Source organism: Canis aureus, chromosome 13, assembly GCF_053574225.1.
Source record: "Canis aureus isolate CA01 chromosome 13, VMU_Caureus_v.1.0, whole genome shotgun sequence".
Lineage (NCBI taxonomy): Eukaryota > Metazoa > Chordata > Mammalia > Carnivora > Canidae > Canis > Canis aureus.
The window spans coordinates 28,076,809-28,090,088 of NC_135623.1; the positions used below are offsets into that span (position 1 = coordinate 28,076,809).

The 13,280-nt window shown below is 35.9% G+C and overlaps 1 pseudogene; it reads left to right on the forward strand.

Annotated features, from left to right (window-relative positions):
• Positions 1–980: 980 nt before the first annotated feature.
• On the forward strand, positions 981–2,135 carry LOC144281714 (glyceraldehyde-3-phosphate dehydrogenase pseudogene; annotated as a pseudogene).
• Positions 2,136–13,280: the final 11,145 nt, after the last annotated feature.

The window sequence follows — 13,280 nt, forward strand, 5'->3', positions numbered from 1 at the left end:
ACTGTGACAAGGAAAAAAGCCAATTTTCTTTGGGAAATAAGTGAATAATCTCCTAGGATCCTGAGATTGGGGAAAAAATAGGAAGAACAGGATAAAATGTAGATTTGTGGTTGGCTATAAGCTCGTAAGTACTATAGCACTTTCCTTTCTCCAGATTTTCAGCAAGACTATATATAATTCACAGTAGCCCCTTGATCCCTTCTTTTTTTTTTTTTTTTTTTTGCCTTACGCACTTGTTTATTTTTCTTGAAAATGTCCCCAGTGACTGCAGACATTTTTCTTAACAGGTGATTTTTCAATGAAATGTCATTTTGGCTTTGTGAGTTTCCTTAGTGGCATGTACCAAATGACTCATTTCATTTGTGACCAGAGCCAAATTCAAATTTAATTTTCCAGAGGGGACAAGTTAATGTATAACCTATTGTGCCACCTGGCATCCTAAATTAAATTTCCTGAACTGTTTTTACTGAGAACAGAATCAGGTATAGGTTTTGTAAAGGCATTTTCAACTGTCAGCTGTGCCTTCAATCACTTTTATAGTTATATAATTAATCCATTTGTTATAATTAATAAATAATAAATACCCAGGATTCTTAATTTTGAAAATGACAGCTGGATTACTTAGTTCTATGGAACTGCAATGATGTATACGCTGAACATTTGAGAAATATGAAAACCTCTCATCTGAACTGCCATTATAAATCATATGCTAGATACTGTGCCTCATGAACGCTATCATAGAGTGAAATGTTCATTAGAGTCAAACCCAAACCAGCTTAATTCCAAAGCTCATGTTCTTTCTATCACATAATGGTAGAGTTATAAGTGTTTTCAGATCCTGAGTCAGATTCAAATCCCAGGTCCACCATCTCTTAGCTGGGCAACTTTGGGAAGTAGTATGATCTCTCTGGGTTCCATCCGTAAAGTGGGAATGGCAGTGATGATAATAACAACCATAACACTGACCTCATTTAGTAATTATGAGAATTAAACAATTTATTTATGTGAAGAATCTCAGGCTCTCTGCTCCTGCCCATTTGACAAACAGCTGCATCTTCTTTTGCAGTGCCAGCTGTGTCCCCAAGACAGTGAAGGTCAGAGTAGATGGATTTCACCATTTGGGGCACCTGGTCACTAGGGCTGTTTTTACCCCTGCAAAGTGGATATTAGCACCATCAGTGATTCCCTTTATTGATCTCAACTACTTGGTCTACATGTTCCAGTATGATTCTACCCATGACAGTCAACGGCACAGCCAAGGCTGAGAATGGGAAATTTGTCATCAAGGGGAAGTCCATCTCCATCTTCCAGGAGCAAGAATCCACCAACATCAAGTGGGTTATGCTAGTGTTGAGTATGTTGTGAAGTCCACTGGGGTCTTACCACCAGGGAGAAGGCTGAGGTTCACCTGAAGGATAGGGACAAAAGGGTCATCATCTCTGCCCTTTCTGCTGATGCCATGTTAGTGATGGGTTTGAACAATGAGAAGTATGACAACTTTGTCAGCAATGCCTCCTGCACCACCAACTGCTTAGCCTCTCTGGCTAAGGTCATCCATGACAACTTTGGCATTGTGGAGGGACTCATGACCAAAATCCAGGCCATTACTGCCACCCAGAAGACCAAGGACAGCACCTCTGGGGAGCTGTGGCATAATGGGCAAGGGGCTGCCCAGAATATCATCTCTGCTTCTATTGGCATTGCCAAGGTTATAGGCAAAGTCATCCCTGAGCTGAATGGGAAGCTCACTGGCCTGGCCTTCTAAGACCCTACCTCCAATATGTCAGTTGTTGATCTGACGTGCTGCCTGGAAAAGGTGCCAAATATGATAAAATCAGGAAGATGATGAAGCAGGCATTGGAGGGCCCCTCTGAGGCATCCTAAGCTACACTGAGGACTGGGTTTTCTCCTGGGGCTTTGACAGTATACCCACCCGTTCTTCCACCTTCAATGCTGGGGCTGGCATTGCTTTCAATGACCACTTTGTCAAGCTTATTTCCTGGTATGGCAATGGTTTTGGCTACAGCAACCAGATGGTGGACCTAATGATCCACAATGGCCTCCAAGGAGTAAGAGCCTCCTGGACCTCCAGCTCCAGTGAGACCAACAAGAAGAGAGAGAGGTCCTCGTGCTAGGGAGTCCTTGTTCCAACTCTCATCCCCTAACACACTGAGAATCTCATGACTTCTACACAGTTTCCATTCCAGACCTTCTGAAGGAGGGGAGGGGCTTGGGGATCCCTAGTTTGTCAAGTACTATCAATAAAGTACACTGTACTAAAAAAAAAAACCCTTCAAACTGTACTTACACATAACGAGTATTCGAAAAACATCATGTACTACTATTAGTTGTTAAAGTCTTCATATTTATAGTACCTTAGCATGATAGTTAATCGATCCATAATACTCAATTCCCACTCACTACTATATTTCTTTCCCCTTTTCTTCCTTTTTTGCCTCATTTCTTCTGACTGTGGTTGGTAAATAATAATTGTGAAATATTTATAAATAAAGAAAATCCATGATGTCTTTCCATCTAAGCACATGCACTATAAATATTTTGTGGAGTGTTTTTTCTCAGTTCTCCTTTGGTGTGTGTGTGTGTGTGTGTGTGTGTGTGTGTGTGTATGCTGTAGTCATATTACATATACAATTCTAGATCTTGCTTTATTCACATAATGTTAAAAATTTTAAAAACCCTCTTCATTACAAAAATGATTTAAGGTACAAACATATAATAGGTTTTAATGGTTTAAGCTATGAATTTATACCAGGCTATTCAACAATCTTATCATTGTGAATCAGTTAGTTTACTTTTATCTCTCTCTTTTTCTTCTTTTTAAAATAATGATAACTAATGCTGTGATTCATTCTAACTCACCAAGTTAGAATCTTTCCTGGCTAGATGATACAGTAGGGAACAAAAAGATGCAAAAGCCCTACCTTCCTGGAGCAAATGTTTTAGCTGAGGAAGGAGCAATACGCACATAACCTCTCTATACATATAAAGGAATGGCACGTGCTATAAAGAACATTATGGTAAGATGTGGGTATACATGGTAATGGGGAGGCTGTCTTTTAGAAAAGCTGAATTTGGAAAGCTTCTCTTAGGTAAAGATATTTGAGCAAACACCTGAATGAAATGATTAAGTCATACAAATTCTAGTGCATAAAATTTATTGCAGATCTTTTTGAATACTTGTATTTCTATATGTGGATGAAAACCAATAAATGTAAGAGATGTACATAATTTCATGTCACATCCTAAAGTTAGTCCCCAGCAAGCATTTAACATAAGAAGTTCTAGCACTATACCCTATTAACAGCAGCAATATAACATACTCGGTGGTTCACATACGAGAGTTTCAAAATATGGCTCAGAGAGTTCCATGAGTACTCAGGCCAATTTCCTTACCTGATGGGTTAGAGGTCATAGATCTGAAAACCAATTTTGGTTTCATATTTGCCAATAAAATCCTCATCTATTTACAAGATGAGATCAACCTCCATGGAACATCCATGGATATGATTTGAACAGGCTCATCTCTTTGGGTTCAAGTTTATTGGCAGCAGCACCTACATACCTACTTATCTTTATACTTATAAAACAACCCCAAATCTCCTGTGGAATCCCAGCAGGCAGCAACCAGCTATATTCAGCACTATGAAACCTGCAAAGGGTTTCTGACAGTCAGGGTACATCACGGAGATTGCCTTTGCTTAGAAGTTTACATAATCACTTACAGTCAGCCTTCCTGAAGAAATTCCCACATTCAGCACTACAGCCCTTTGATCATAATGCAGTAGGACAAATGTCAGGAAATACATTCCCATATAGTGAAATAAATCTTGTTCTTTAACCCAGAAATAACTATAAACATTACCTTCATGGAAAATTCTCTCACATGCATATTTTCAGCTTCTGCACGGAGAACACTGAATGACAATTAGATAGTGGTGTTTTAATTGAGGGCAAGATTAAACCTTATTTATCAGATTCTCACAGTGGAAACTGATCGCTTTGGTCTATGCGATGGTTAAAGACATGACACATTGACCTCAAAGCATTCGAGAATTGTTTAATTTTCTTTGACTAAAAGAAAAAATTAAATAAATTTTAGTAAGTTGTCTTGAGAAAAAACTATACAGTATTTGTATATCTATCCTTTTGTAGTAAGCTCATATATTTAGAAATAGCATGTTTCCTTTGATTTTCCTTTTGTAATATAATGCTGTAGGTTTCTATCTCATGTAGGTTGGAAGTTGCAGAGCTTAAAAAACCCTAAACAAAGACACAGGTATAAGTCCAAGCCTCAAATTAGATTCAAGAAGAGGAAATAATGACTAAGAAAAAGAAGAAAAGCAATGAGATAAGAGGAGAGCTAAAAATTATAGAGGTGAATTATGCTAACATCAGGCATGTAAGGGTCAGAAGTACCATGAGAGGAGAAGGCAGAGAGAGAGAAGCAGAAAAAGAGACCTAAAATTTGGATAGAAATTAAGACGCAGGAGGGAAAGGAAGAGAAAATAAATGTCAGTAGAGAGAATTATGTCAGACCTCAAATAATAATTTAAAAAAAAAGTATCAGGGCAGAGAGCGGAAATAAAAGATCGAGAGAAGAGGCAAAAGACCCCAAGTTAGGATTCTTCTGACTGATACAGAACTATCCCAGAGAACACAAAACATAAAAGTTCAACCAGGTCTTTCCAAGGACTAGCACCAGAACTAGAAAGCTGACAATGTCAAGGATTCTTTTTCTTCTATTCTTCTCTTTTTCCTCCATTCTTCCCTTTCTGCAGACTGTCTTCTGGTTGAAGTTTGCTTCTTCTAATGTCTTCCTTTCATTGCTAATTATTCATCCACTTAGTGAATCAACATCAGAGAGTGCTAGGATTTCCGAATTTAAATCTTTTTTTTTTAAGATTTTGTTTATTCATGAGAGACACAGAGGGAGGCAGAGACACAGGCAGAGGGAAAAGCAGGCTCTTCAAGGGGATCCCGATGCCTGAGATCACGCCCTGAGCCAAGGCAGATGCTCCATCATTGAGCCCCCCAGGTGTCCCTAAGATTTCCTAATTTAATTAATTAATTAATTAATTTATTTATTTATTTATTTATTTTAATAGAGCAATTTCTTTTTTTATTTTATAAATTTATTTTTTATTGGTGTTCAATTTGCCAACATATAGACTAACACCCAGTGCTCATTCCGTCAAGTGCCCATCTTAATTTTAATCCCAAATTATCAAAGAAGATCCTTCAATCCAGTCAGGTCACAGATCCACCTTCTGTGTAATTGCTTCAGTCATCCTACATGAGGGAATGGTAATTAAATTGAGAGGAGTCAGTTTTCCACTTGTGGGATAGTAGTTCTCAGGGAAAAGAGTCCTGGAACAGGTAGGGAAGTTCAAAGCTACCAACTGTTTAGAAGTAAAGAAGATTCATTAAGGGAGTAATGGGTGAAGAATGAAGAAAGTAAAAGGAGTTTTGGAGAAAAACAAACAGGAAGAGAGAATGGGAGAGACGGGATGTGTTAAAGAGGAATCAACCCAACTATAACCACAGCGCTTCCCGCTGACACCTATGCTTGTGAAAACTACCTAATGCCACAGAAATTGATTTTCAGCTCTACATTTTTAGGAAGAACGGAATGCCTACTTATGAATTCACATAACTTAATCTTCCACTACTGACATATTGAGGGCAAGGATTGACTTTTTTTCCTGATTGTGGTGAGAAAATTAACAGGAAACCTACCCTCTTAATAGATGTTTACATGTACAATCCGGTAGAATTAAGTATAGCCAAAATGTATAGCAGTTCTCTAGAAATATTTGTCTTGAATAACAAACTAGATACCCCTTGATTAGCAACTTCCTAATTATTCCTCCCTTCGGCCCCTGGCAACCATTCTTGTCTCTGCTTCTATGAGTTTGACTATTTTAGATACCTGATATAAGTGGAATCATTGTTTATCTTTTTTGTGACCAGCTTATTTCACTTAGCGTAATGTCTTCAACTTTTATCCATGTTGTCACATATTCCAAGATTTCTTTCTTTTTTAAGATTGGATGACAACTCATTGTGGGTATATAACACATTGTCCTTATCTGTTCATCTGTTGATGGACATTTAGGGTTTTTTCCCCATGTTGGCTATTGTAAATGGTGCAGCAGTGAACAAGGGAGTGCTAATGCATCTTCAAGATCCTGATTTCAATTATTTTAGTTACATTCTCAGAAGTGGGATTGCTGAATCATATGGCAGTTTTATTTTTTTAGTTTTTTTTAAGTAATTTTCCCTACTGTTTTCCATAGAAGCTGTGCCATTTTGAATTCTCAATAACAGCGTAGGAGGGCTCCAATTTCTTCACATCCTCACCAATACTTTTTGTCTCTTTCTCTCTCTTTGGTAATAGGCATCCCAACTGGTGTGAGGTAATAGCTCATTGTGGTTTGATTTGCAGTTCCTAGTTAGTGATGTTGAGCATTTTTCAGAGATTTGTTGGTTGTTTATATATCTTCTTTGGAGAAATGTCTAGTCAAGTCCTTAGTCTTTTTTAAAAATTAGATTATCAGTGGGAGGTGTTTTGTTTTTGAGTTCTTGGAATTCATTATATATTTTAGATATAAATCCCTTACTAGATACCTGGTTTGTATCAAATATTTGTCCCATTTCAGATTCCCTTCTTGTTTTATTATTTTCATTGCTTTGCAGAAGTCTAGTGTGATGTAGCCTCATTTGCTTATTTTTGTATTTGTTGCCTATAATTTTGATGTCATAGCAAAAAAAAAAAAATAATCACCAAGACCAACATCAATCTTTCTTTAAATGATTTCCTCTGGGAGTTCTACAGTTTCAGGTCTTACATGTAAGTGTTTAATTCATTTTGAGTTAATTTATGTGTATCATATAAGATATGGGTCCAATTTTATTCTTTTGCTTGTGGTTGTCTAGTTTTTCTAACATGTTTATTGAAGAGACCATCTTATCTCTATTTTGTATTTTTGGCACCACTGTTGGAGATCAGTTAACCCTATTTGTGTGGATTTATTTCTAGGATCTCTATTCTGTTCCATAGGTCTAAAAATTGTTCTTTAGTTCGTACCATATTGTTTGACTACTACAGCTTGTAATATAATTTGCTAACAGAAAGTGAGGTGCCTCCAGCTTTTTCTTTTTTCTCAAGTACATTTTGGACATTTGATTTCCTTTGTGGTTTCATATGAATTTAAGAATTGTCTTTTTTATTTCTATAAAATTCTCATTGGGATTTGAGAGTTATTAGCATTGATTAGTATGGACATTTTAACAGAATTAAGTCTTCCAATCCATCAACGTGGGGTGTCTTTCCATTTGCTTCGATTTTCTTTAATTTCCTTAATCAGTGTTTTGCAGTTTTCAGTGTACATGTCTTTCACCTCCATAGTTAAGTCTATTTCTATGGATTTTTAAAATTTTGATGCTATTGTAAATGATAGTGTTTCTTCCATTTCTTTTTCAGATTACTGTCACTGCATGGAAATGCAACTGATTTTTGCATATGGATTTTGTATACTGCAACTTTACTGAATGTGTTTATTAGTTTAAGAGGTTTTTTTTTTTAATTCTTCAGGGTTTTCTGTATAGAAGATTATGTCATCTGAAAATAGGGGCTATTTTACTTAGTTCTTTCTGATTTGGATGCTTTTTATTTCCTCCTCTTATCTAAAAGTTCTACCCAGAATTTGTTGAATAGAGTGGCTAGAATGGGGACCTTTGCCTTGTGTCTTATCTTAGAAGGAAAAAGTTAAGTTTTTCACCATTGAGTATGACATTGATTGTTGCCTTCATACCTGGGCTTTATTATATTAAGGTAATTTCTTTCTATTCTTAGTGTGTCAAGAGTGTTCATGATGAAAGAGTGTTGAATTTGATAAAAACACTTTTTCTGCATCTATCAAAAGTATCATATGACTTTTATTCTTCTATTAAAATTGATACTTACAAATGTTGAACTATCCTTGCATCCTAGGGATAAATCTCACTTGGTCATGAGGTATGAAACTTTTAATTTGCTATTGAATTGAATTTGCTACAATTTTGTTAAAGATTTTTACATCTATATTTATCAGGTATAAAACTTATAGCTTTTATTTCTTGCATTGTCCTTATCTGTCTTGGTAGGTATTTGAGAAAGATTAGCATTAATTCTTCTTTAAATGGTAAAATACACCAGTTAAGTCATCGGATCCTGGACTTTTCTTGTTGGGAAGTTTCTGATAACTGATTCTAGTCCCTTTACTATTTATCGGTCTGTTTTTATTTCTTCATGATTAAGTCTTGGTAAGTTGTATTTTTTCTAAGTATTTATCCATTTCTTCCAGTTTATCCAGTTTGCTGTCATATAATTATTCATAGTAGTCTATGATCACTCTCTCATAGTAGTCTCTCATCATTTTTAGTTCTGTGATATCAACTGTAATGTCTCCTCTTTCATTTACAATTTTTATTTTGAGTCATCTTTTTTCCTTAAGTAACCTAAAATTCATCAATTTTGTCTTTTAAAAATCATTTTTTTCTATTTTTCTTTTCTCTGTTTTGTTTATTTCTGCTCTAATCTTTATTAATTCCTTCCTTCTAATTTTGGCCTTAGTTTAATCTTTTTGTTTGTTTGCTTCTCGTTCCCTGAGGTGTAAATTTAGGTTTTTTATGTAAGATTTTTGTTGTTTAATTTTTCTCCTCTCTTTTTTTAAATGTTTATCGTTGAAAACGTTCCTCTTAGTACTACTTGTGCTGCATCCCATAAGTTTCGATATGTTATGTCTTACTTCCATTTATCAAGATATTTTCTAATTTCTCTTTGATGTCTTCTTTGATCCATTGGTTTAAAATATTTTATTTTCGCATTTTTTGAATTTTCCATTCTTCCTTCTGCTTTCGATTTTTAGTCTTATTCCATTGTTTTTGGAATGATGGTACTTGTTATGATTGCAGTCTTTAAAATTTTTTATAAGACTTGTTTTGTGACAAACGTGTAATCTATCCTGGAGAATATTTCATGTGTGTTTAAGATTATTATTCTGCTGCTTGTTTTTTATATGTCTGTTAAGTCCATTTGGTCTTTAGTCTATAGTCTGCTGTTCCTCTATTAATGTTCTACTTGGTTGTTCTATCCATTATTGAGAGTGCAATATTGATTTCTCTTACTATTACTATATTGCTGCTGTTTTCTCCCTTTCATTCAATCAATATGTTTTCAATCTATGTTTTCTTTATATATTTAGGTGGTCTGATAGTGAGTGCATACATATTTATAATTGTTGTATCTTCCTGTTGAATTGACTCATCCTTATTTAATATACTTCTTTGTCTCTTGTGACAATTTTTTTATTTAAAGTCTATTTTGTGTGATATAAGTGTAGCTATCCCTGCTATCTTTTGTTTACTATTTTCATAGAAAGTTGTTTTCCAACCTTTCATTTTCAGCTTACCTGTGTCCGTAAATCTAAAGTGAGACTCTTGTAGCCAACATATAGTTGGATTTTTAAAAATCCATTTAGCCACTTTTGATTATCTTTTGATTGGACAATTTTATCCATTTGCATTTAAAGTAATTATTGAGAGGAAAGTAAATTGATTTAAAGTAAGTTTTGTTAATTGTTCTGTTTGTCTTGTAGTTCATTTGTCACTCTACTCCCCTCTGGCTGTCTTTCGTTGTGTTTCATTGATTTTTTTTTGTATTGATATGCTTTGTTTCTTCTCTCCTTTTCTCTTATATAACTTCTATAGATATTTTATTTGTGGTAGCCATGGAAATCACATAAAATGTAATTGTAAGCTGGTAACAACTGAAATCTCATAGAAAAATCCTATACTTTTATTTTTCCCCGGCATATACTTTGTTATTGATGTTGCAATTTACAACTGTTTTCAGTTTGTATCCATTAACACATTTTTTAGGTATATTATTTTAATACTTTTGTCTTTTAGCTTTTAGATTAGAAGCAAGTGATTTACCTACTTCCATTATAGTAATAGGAGTTTTATACTTTGTTATCATGTTGCTATTTAACTTTTTTATTTATTTCAACTGAAGAACTCTCCATAGCAACTCTTAAGACAGATCAAGTAGAGATTAGCTTCCTCCGCTTTTGTTTACCAGATAAAGTCATTCTTTCTCCTTTATTTTTGATGGACCAATTTGCCTGTAAGCTTTTTTACTTGGTATTTTTTTTCCTTTAACTCTGAGTAAATCATACCACTCTCTTCAGGCCTAAAAGATTTCTGTTAAAAAATCTGTGTGCAGTCTTAAAAGGATCTCTTGTGCATGATAATTTTATTTCCTTTGCTGCTTTCAAAATTCCCTCATTGTCTTTGACTTTTGACAAGTTTATTTTATACTTTGTCTCAGTATGAATTTCTTTGGATTCACCTTATTCCAGATCCTTTGAATTTTCCTGGATGTAGATGTCCATTTTATTTGGAAAGTTTTCAATTGTTATTTCTTTGAATAAGCTTTTGGGTTTAATTTCTTCTTCTGTGACTCACATAATGCATATATTGATCTTCTTATTGATATCCCATAAATGCGTAATACTTCCTCACTTTTTTCCTTTTTGCTTGTCTGAGTAACTTCGAACGTCTTCAAGTTAGCTAATTATTCTGCTCAGTCTAGTCTGACATTGAACTCCTTTATAAATTTTCCAATTCAGTTATTATAGTCTTTACCTCTAAAATTAATGTTTGGTTCTTTCTTTTATTTTTTTTTATTTTTTTTATTTATGATAGTCACAGAGAGAGAGAAAGAGGCAGAGACACAGGAGGAGGGAGAAGCAGGCTCCATGCAGGGAGCCCCACGTGGGACTCTATCTGGGACTCCAGGATCGTGCCCAGGCCAAAGGCAGGCGCTAAACCGCTGAGCCACCCAGGGATCCCCTGTTTGGTTCTTTTTAAATATTTCTCTTTGTTGAAATTTTTACTTTATTTTCATGTATTATTCTGAGCACATTGAACATAATGAGGATTTTGATAATTATTATTTTTAATTTTCTGTCAGTCTGGTAATTCATGTATCTCCATTTCATGAGGGTTATTTTCTGGAGTTTGATCTTGTGCCTTTTGAGGAAGGGGGAGGGAATCATGTTTCTATGTGTATTTTTCATTTGTCTTGATTCTTTGTGTTAGTTTCTGTATGTTAGGAAAAAGTGCCACCTTTTTCAGCTTTTGTGGATTGACATGATGTTCACTAATCAAGCCAGTCAGAGCTTCTGTGGGCCTCTCAAATATTTGTGTTAGTCCAAACCACCATGTTTGTTCTTATTCCTTGTAAGAGACAGAAACTAATCCTTTGGGTGGTAACTGGAGAAATCAGAACATCAAATGCACTGTCCAACTCTTTCTCTCCCGAGGGACAAGCTGGGAACTGGAGTTTTTCACTAGTTGTACTAGTATGTGTGTGTTTATGCGGGGTGCTGGTGGTGGGTATTTGTGTCATAGTTCAAATAACCTTTATTCTCAGTGATTCTGACATGTAGAAAATGTCGCATCCTATCAGTGCTCTGATTCATGCAACAGAGAGGCCAGTCCCTTTGGTAACCTCTGGAAAAGTTGGAACTTTTGATATGTAGGCCAATTCTGTCCCTACCCAAAGAAAAGCTGGGAGCCATTTATTGTTGTTTTTAACCTGCTTGTTCCTTGTTGAGCTGGAGGAGGAGCCGTGGTAAGTGCTCATACACTACTAGCCAAATCTATTGCCTTGTTCTCTGTTGACTCCCAACGTACAACATATTCTGAGTCCTACCAGTACTCTGGGCCAGGCAAAAGTTAATCCCACAGTAGCACTCAGAAAACTTGGAATGTTGAATGTGAGACCCAACTCTTTCCCTCCCCAGGAAAAAGCTAGTGGCTAGTTTTATTTCTATTTTTGTTTTGATTTTTGCCTGCTCATTCTGTGCTGAGCCAGAAGGAACTGTGGTGAGTGCCCAAATACTAGTTCAAACTACCACCTCTGTTCTTGGTATCCATAGGGGTCTAATGGATGTCAGGCCCTGTCAGTGCTTCAAGATAGGTAATTAATTCTAAAGATTTATTTATTTATTTATTTATTTATTTATTTATTTATTTATTTATGATAGATACAGAGAGAGAGAGAGAGAGAGAGGCAGAGACACAGGAGGAAGGAGAAGCAGGCTCCATGCCGGGAGCCCGACATGGGACTCGATCTTGGGACTCCAGGATCGCACCCTGGGCCAAAGGTAGATGCCAACTGCTGAGCCACCTGGGGATCCCCCATTAATCCTAATTCCTTGGATGGCACCCCAAAAATTTAGAACTTGGAATGTGTGTGGTCTATATCTTTTCCTCCCCAGAGAGAAGCTGGGAGCTGTTCCCACCCCCACCCCCCCATCCACTTGTTCTGTGTTGAACTTGAAATGTAGCTGTAGTGAGTGGATGTGTTCAGATTAAATTGCTTTCTTTGTTCTTTATAGTTCCAGGGTTCTAGCATATGTTGATTTTGTCAACACTGAGACCGATGAGGTAGAAGCTGTCCCCTAAGAGCACTCAAAAAGGTTGGAATGTCATCTGTGTGGTCTAATTCTCTCTTCAAGGATAAGCTGGGATCTGGAGGTTTCTTCCTAATTATGTGGCAATGTATCAAGGCTGTGGATCATGGCAAGAAGATGTGTCCAATTTTCCTATCAGTTTTGTAGCTAGCTTCATAAATGCTCAGGCTGCAAGAAGAGCCTCTCATTTTAATTAGTTTCTGGATTTCTCAGAATAAGAACTGATCTGTGTATTTCTGTTGAATCAATGTATCTAATGGGGAAAGAAAGTCCAAGGTTTCCTAGTCTGCCATCCTACTGACATGATCTGAGTCTTACCTTTTTTTATAATGGCATTTTGCAAAATATCAGGCACTTAATGCTTATGGATTAAGGAAAGAAAGTAACATACTATTGAAACTTTTGTGCTATTGATTTATTGAATCATATATTCGTTTCAATAAATGAGTCCCTTGTTACTAAGCTCCTTTTTTCTAAATATGAAAGATTCCCAATAGGAAAGATGAAGATAAAATGGCCAACTCAACATACCTAATATACAAATTGCTCTAGGCTAGGTTCCTTGAGAAAGTCAAATGAAGAGTATCCCTCTTTCCTGCCTGGATCCTGGACCAAATGAGAGGCAAGATAAAAGGCCAGCAGATGGAGAGTCAACATATGTCCTTTACTACTGATTAAAGGTTAAGAAGAAGGATATAATGGAAAAATCAAAATTGTTTTGCTTACTGGATCCAC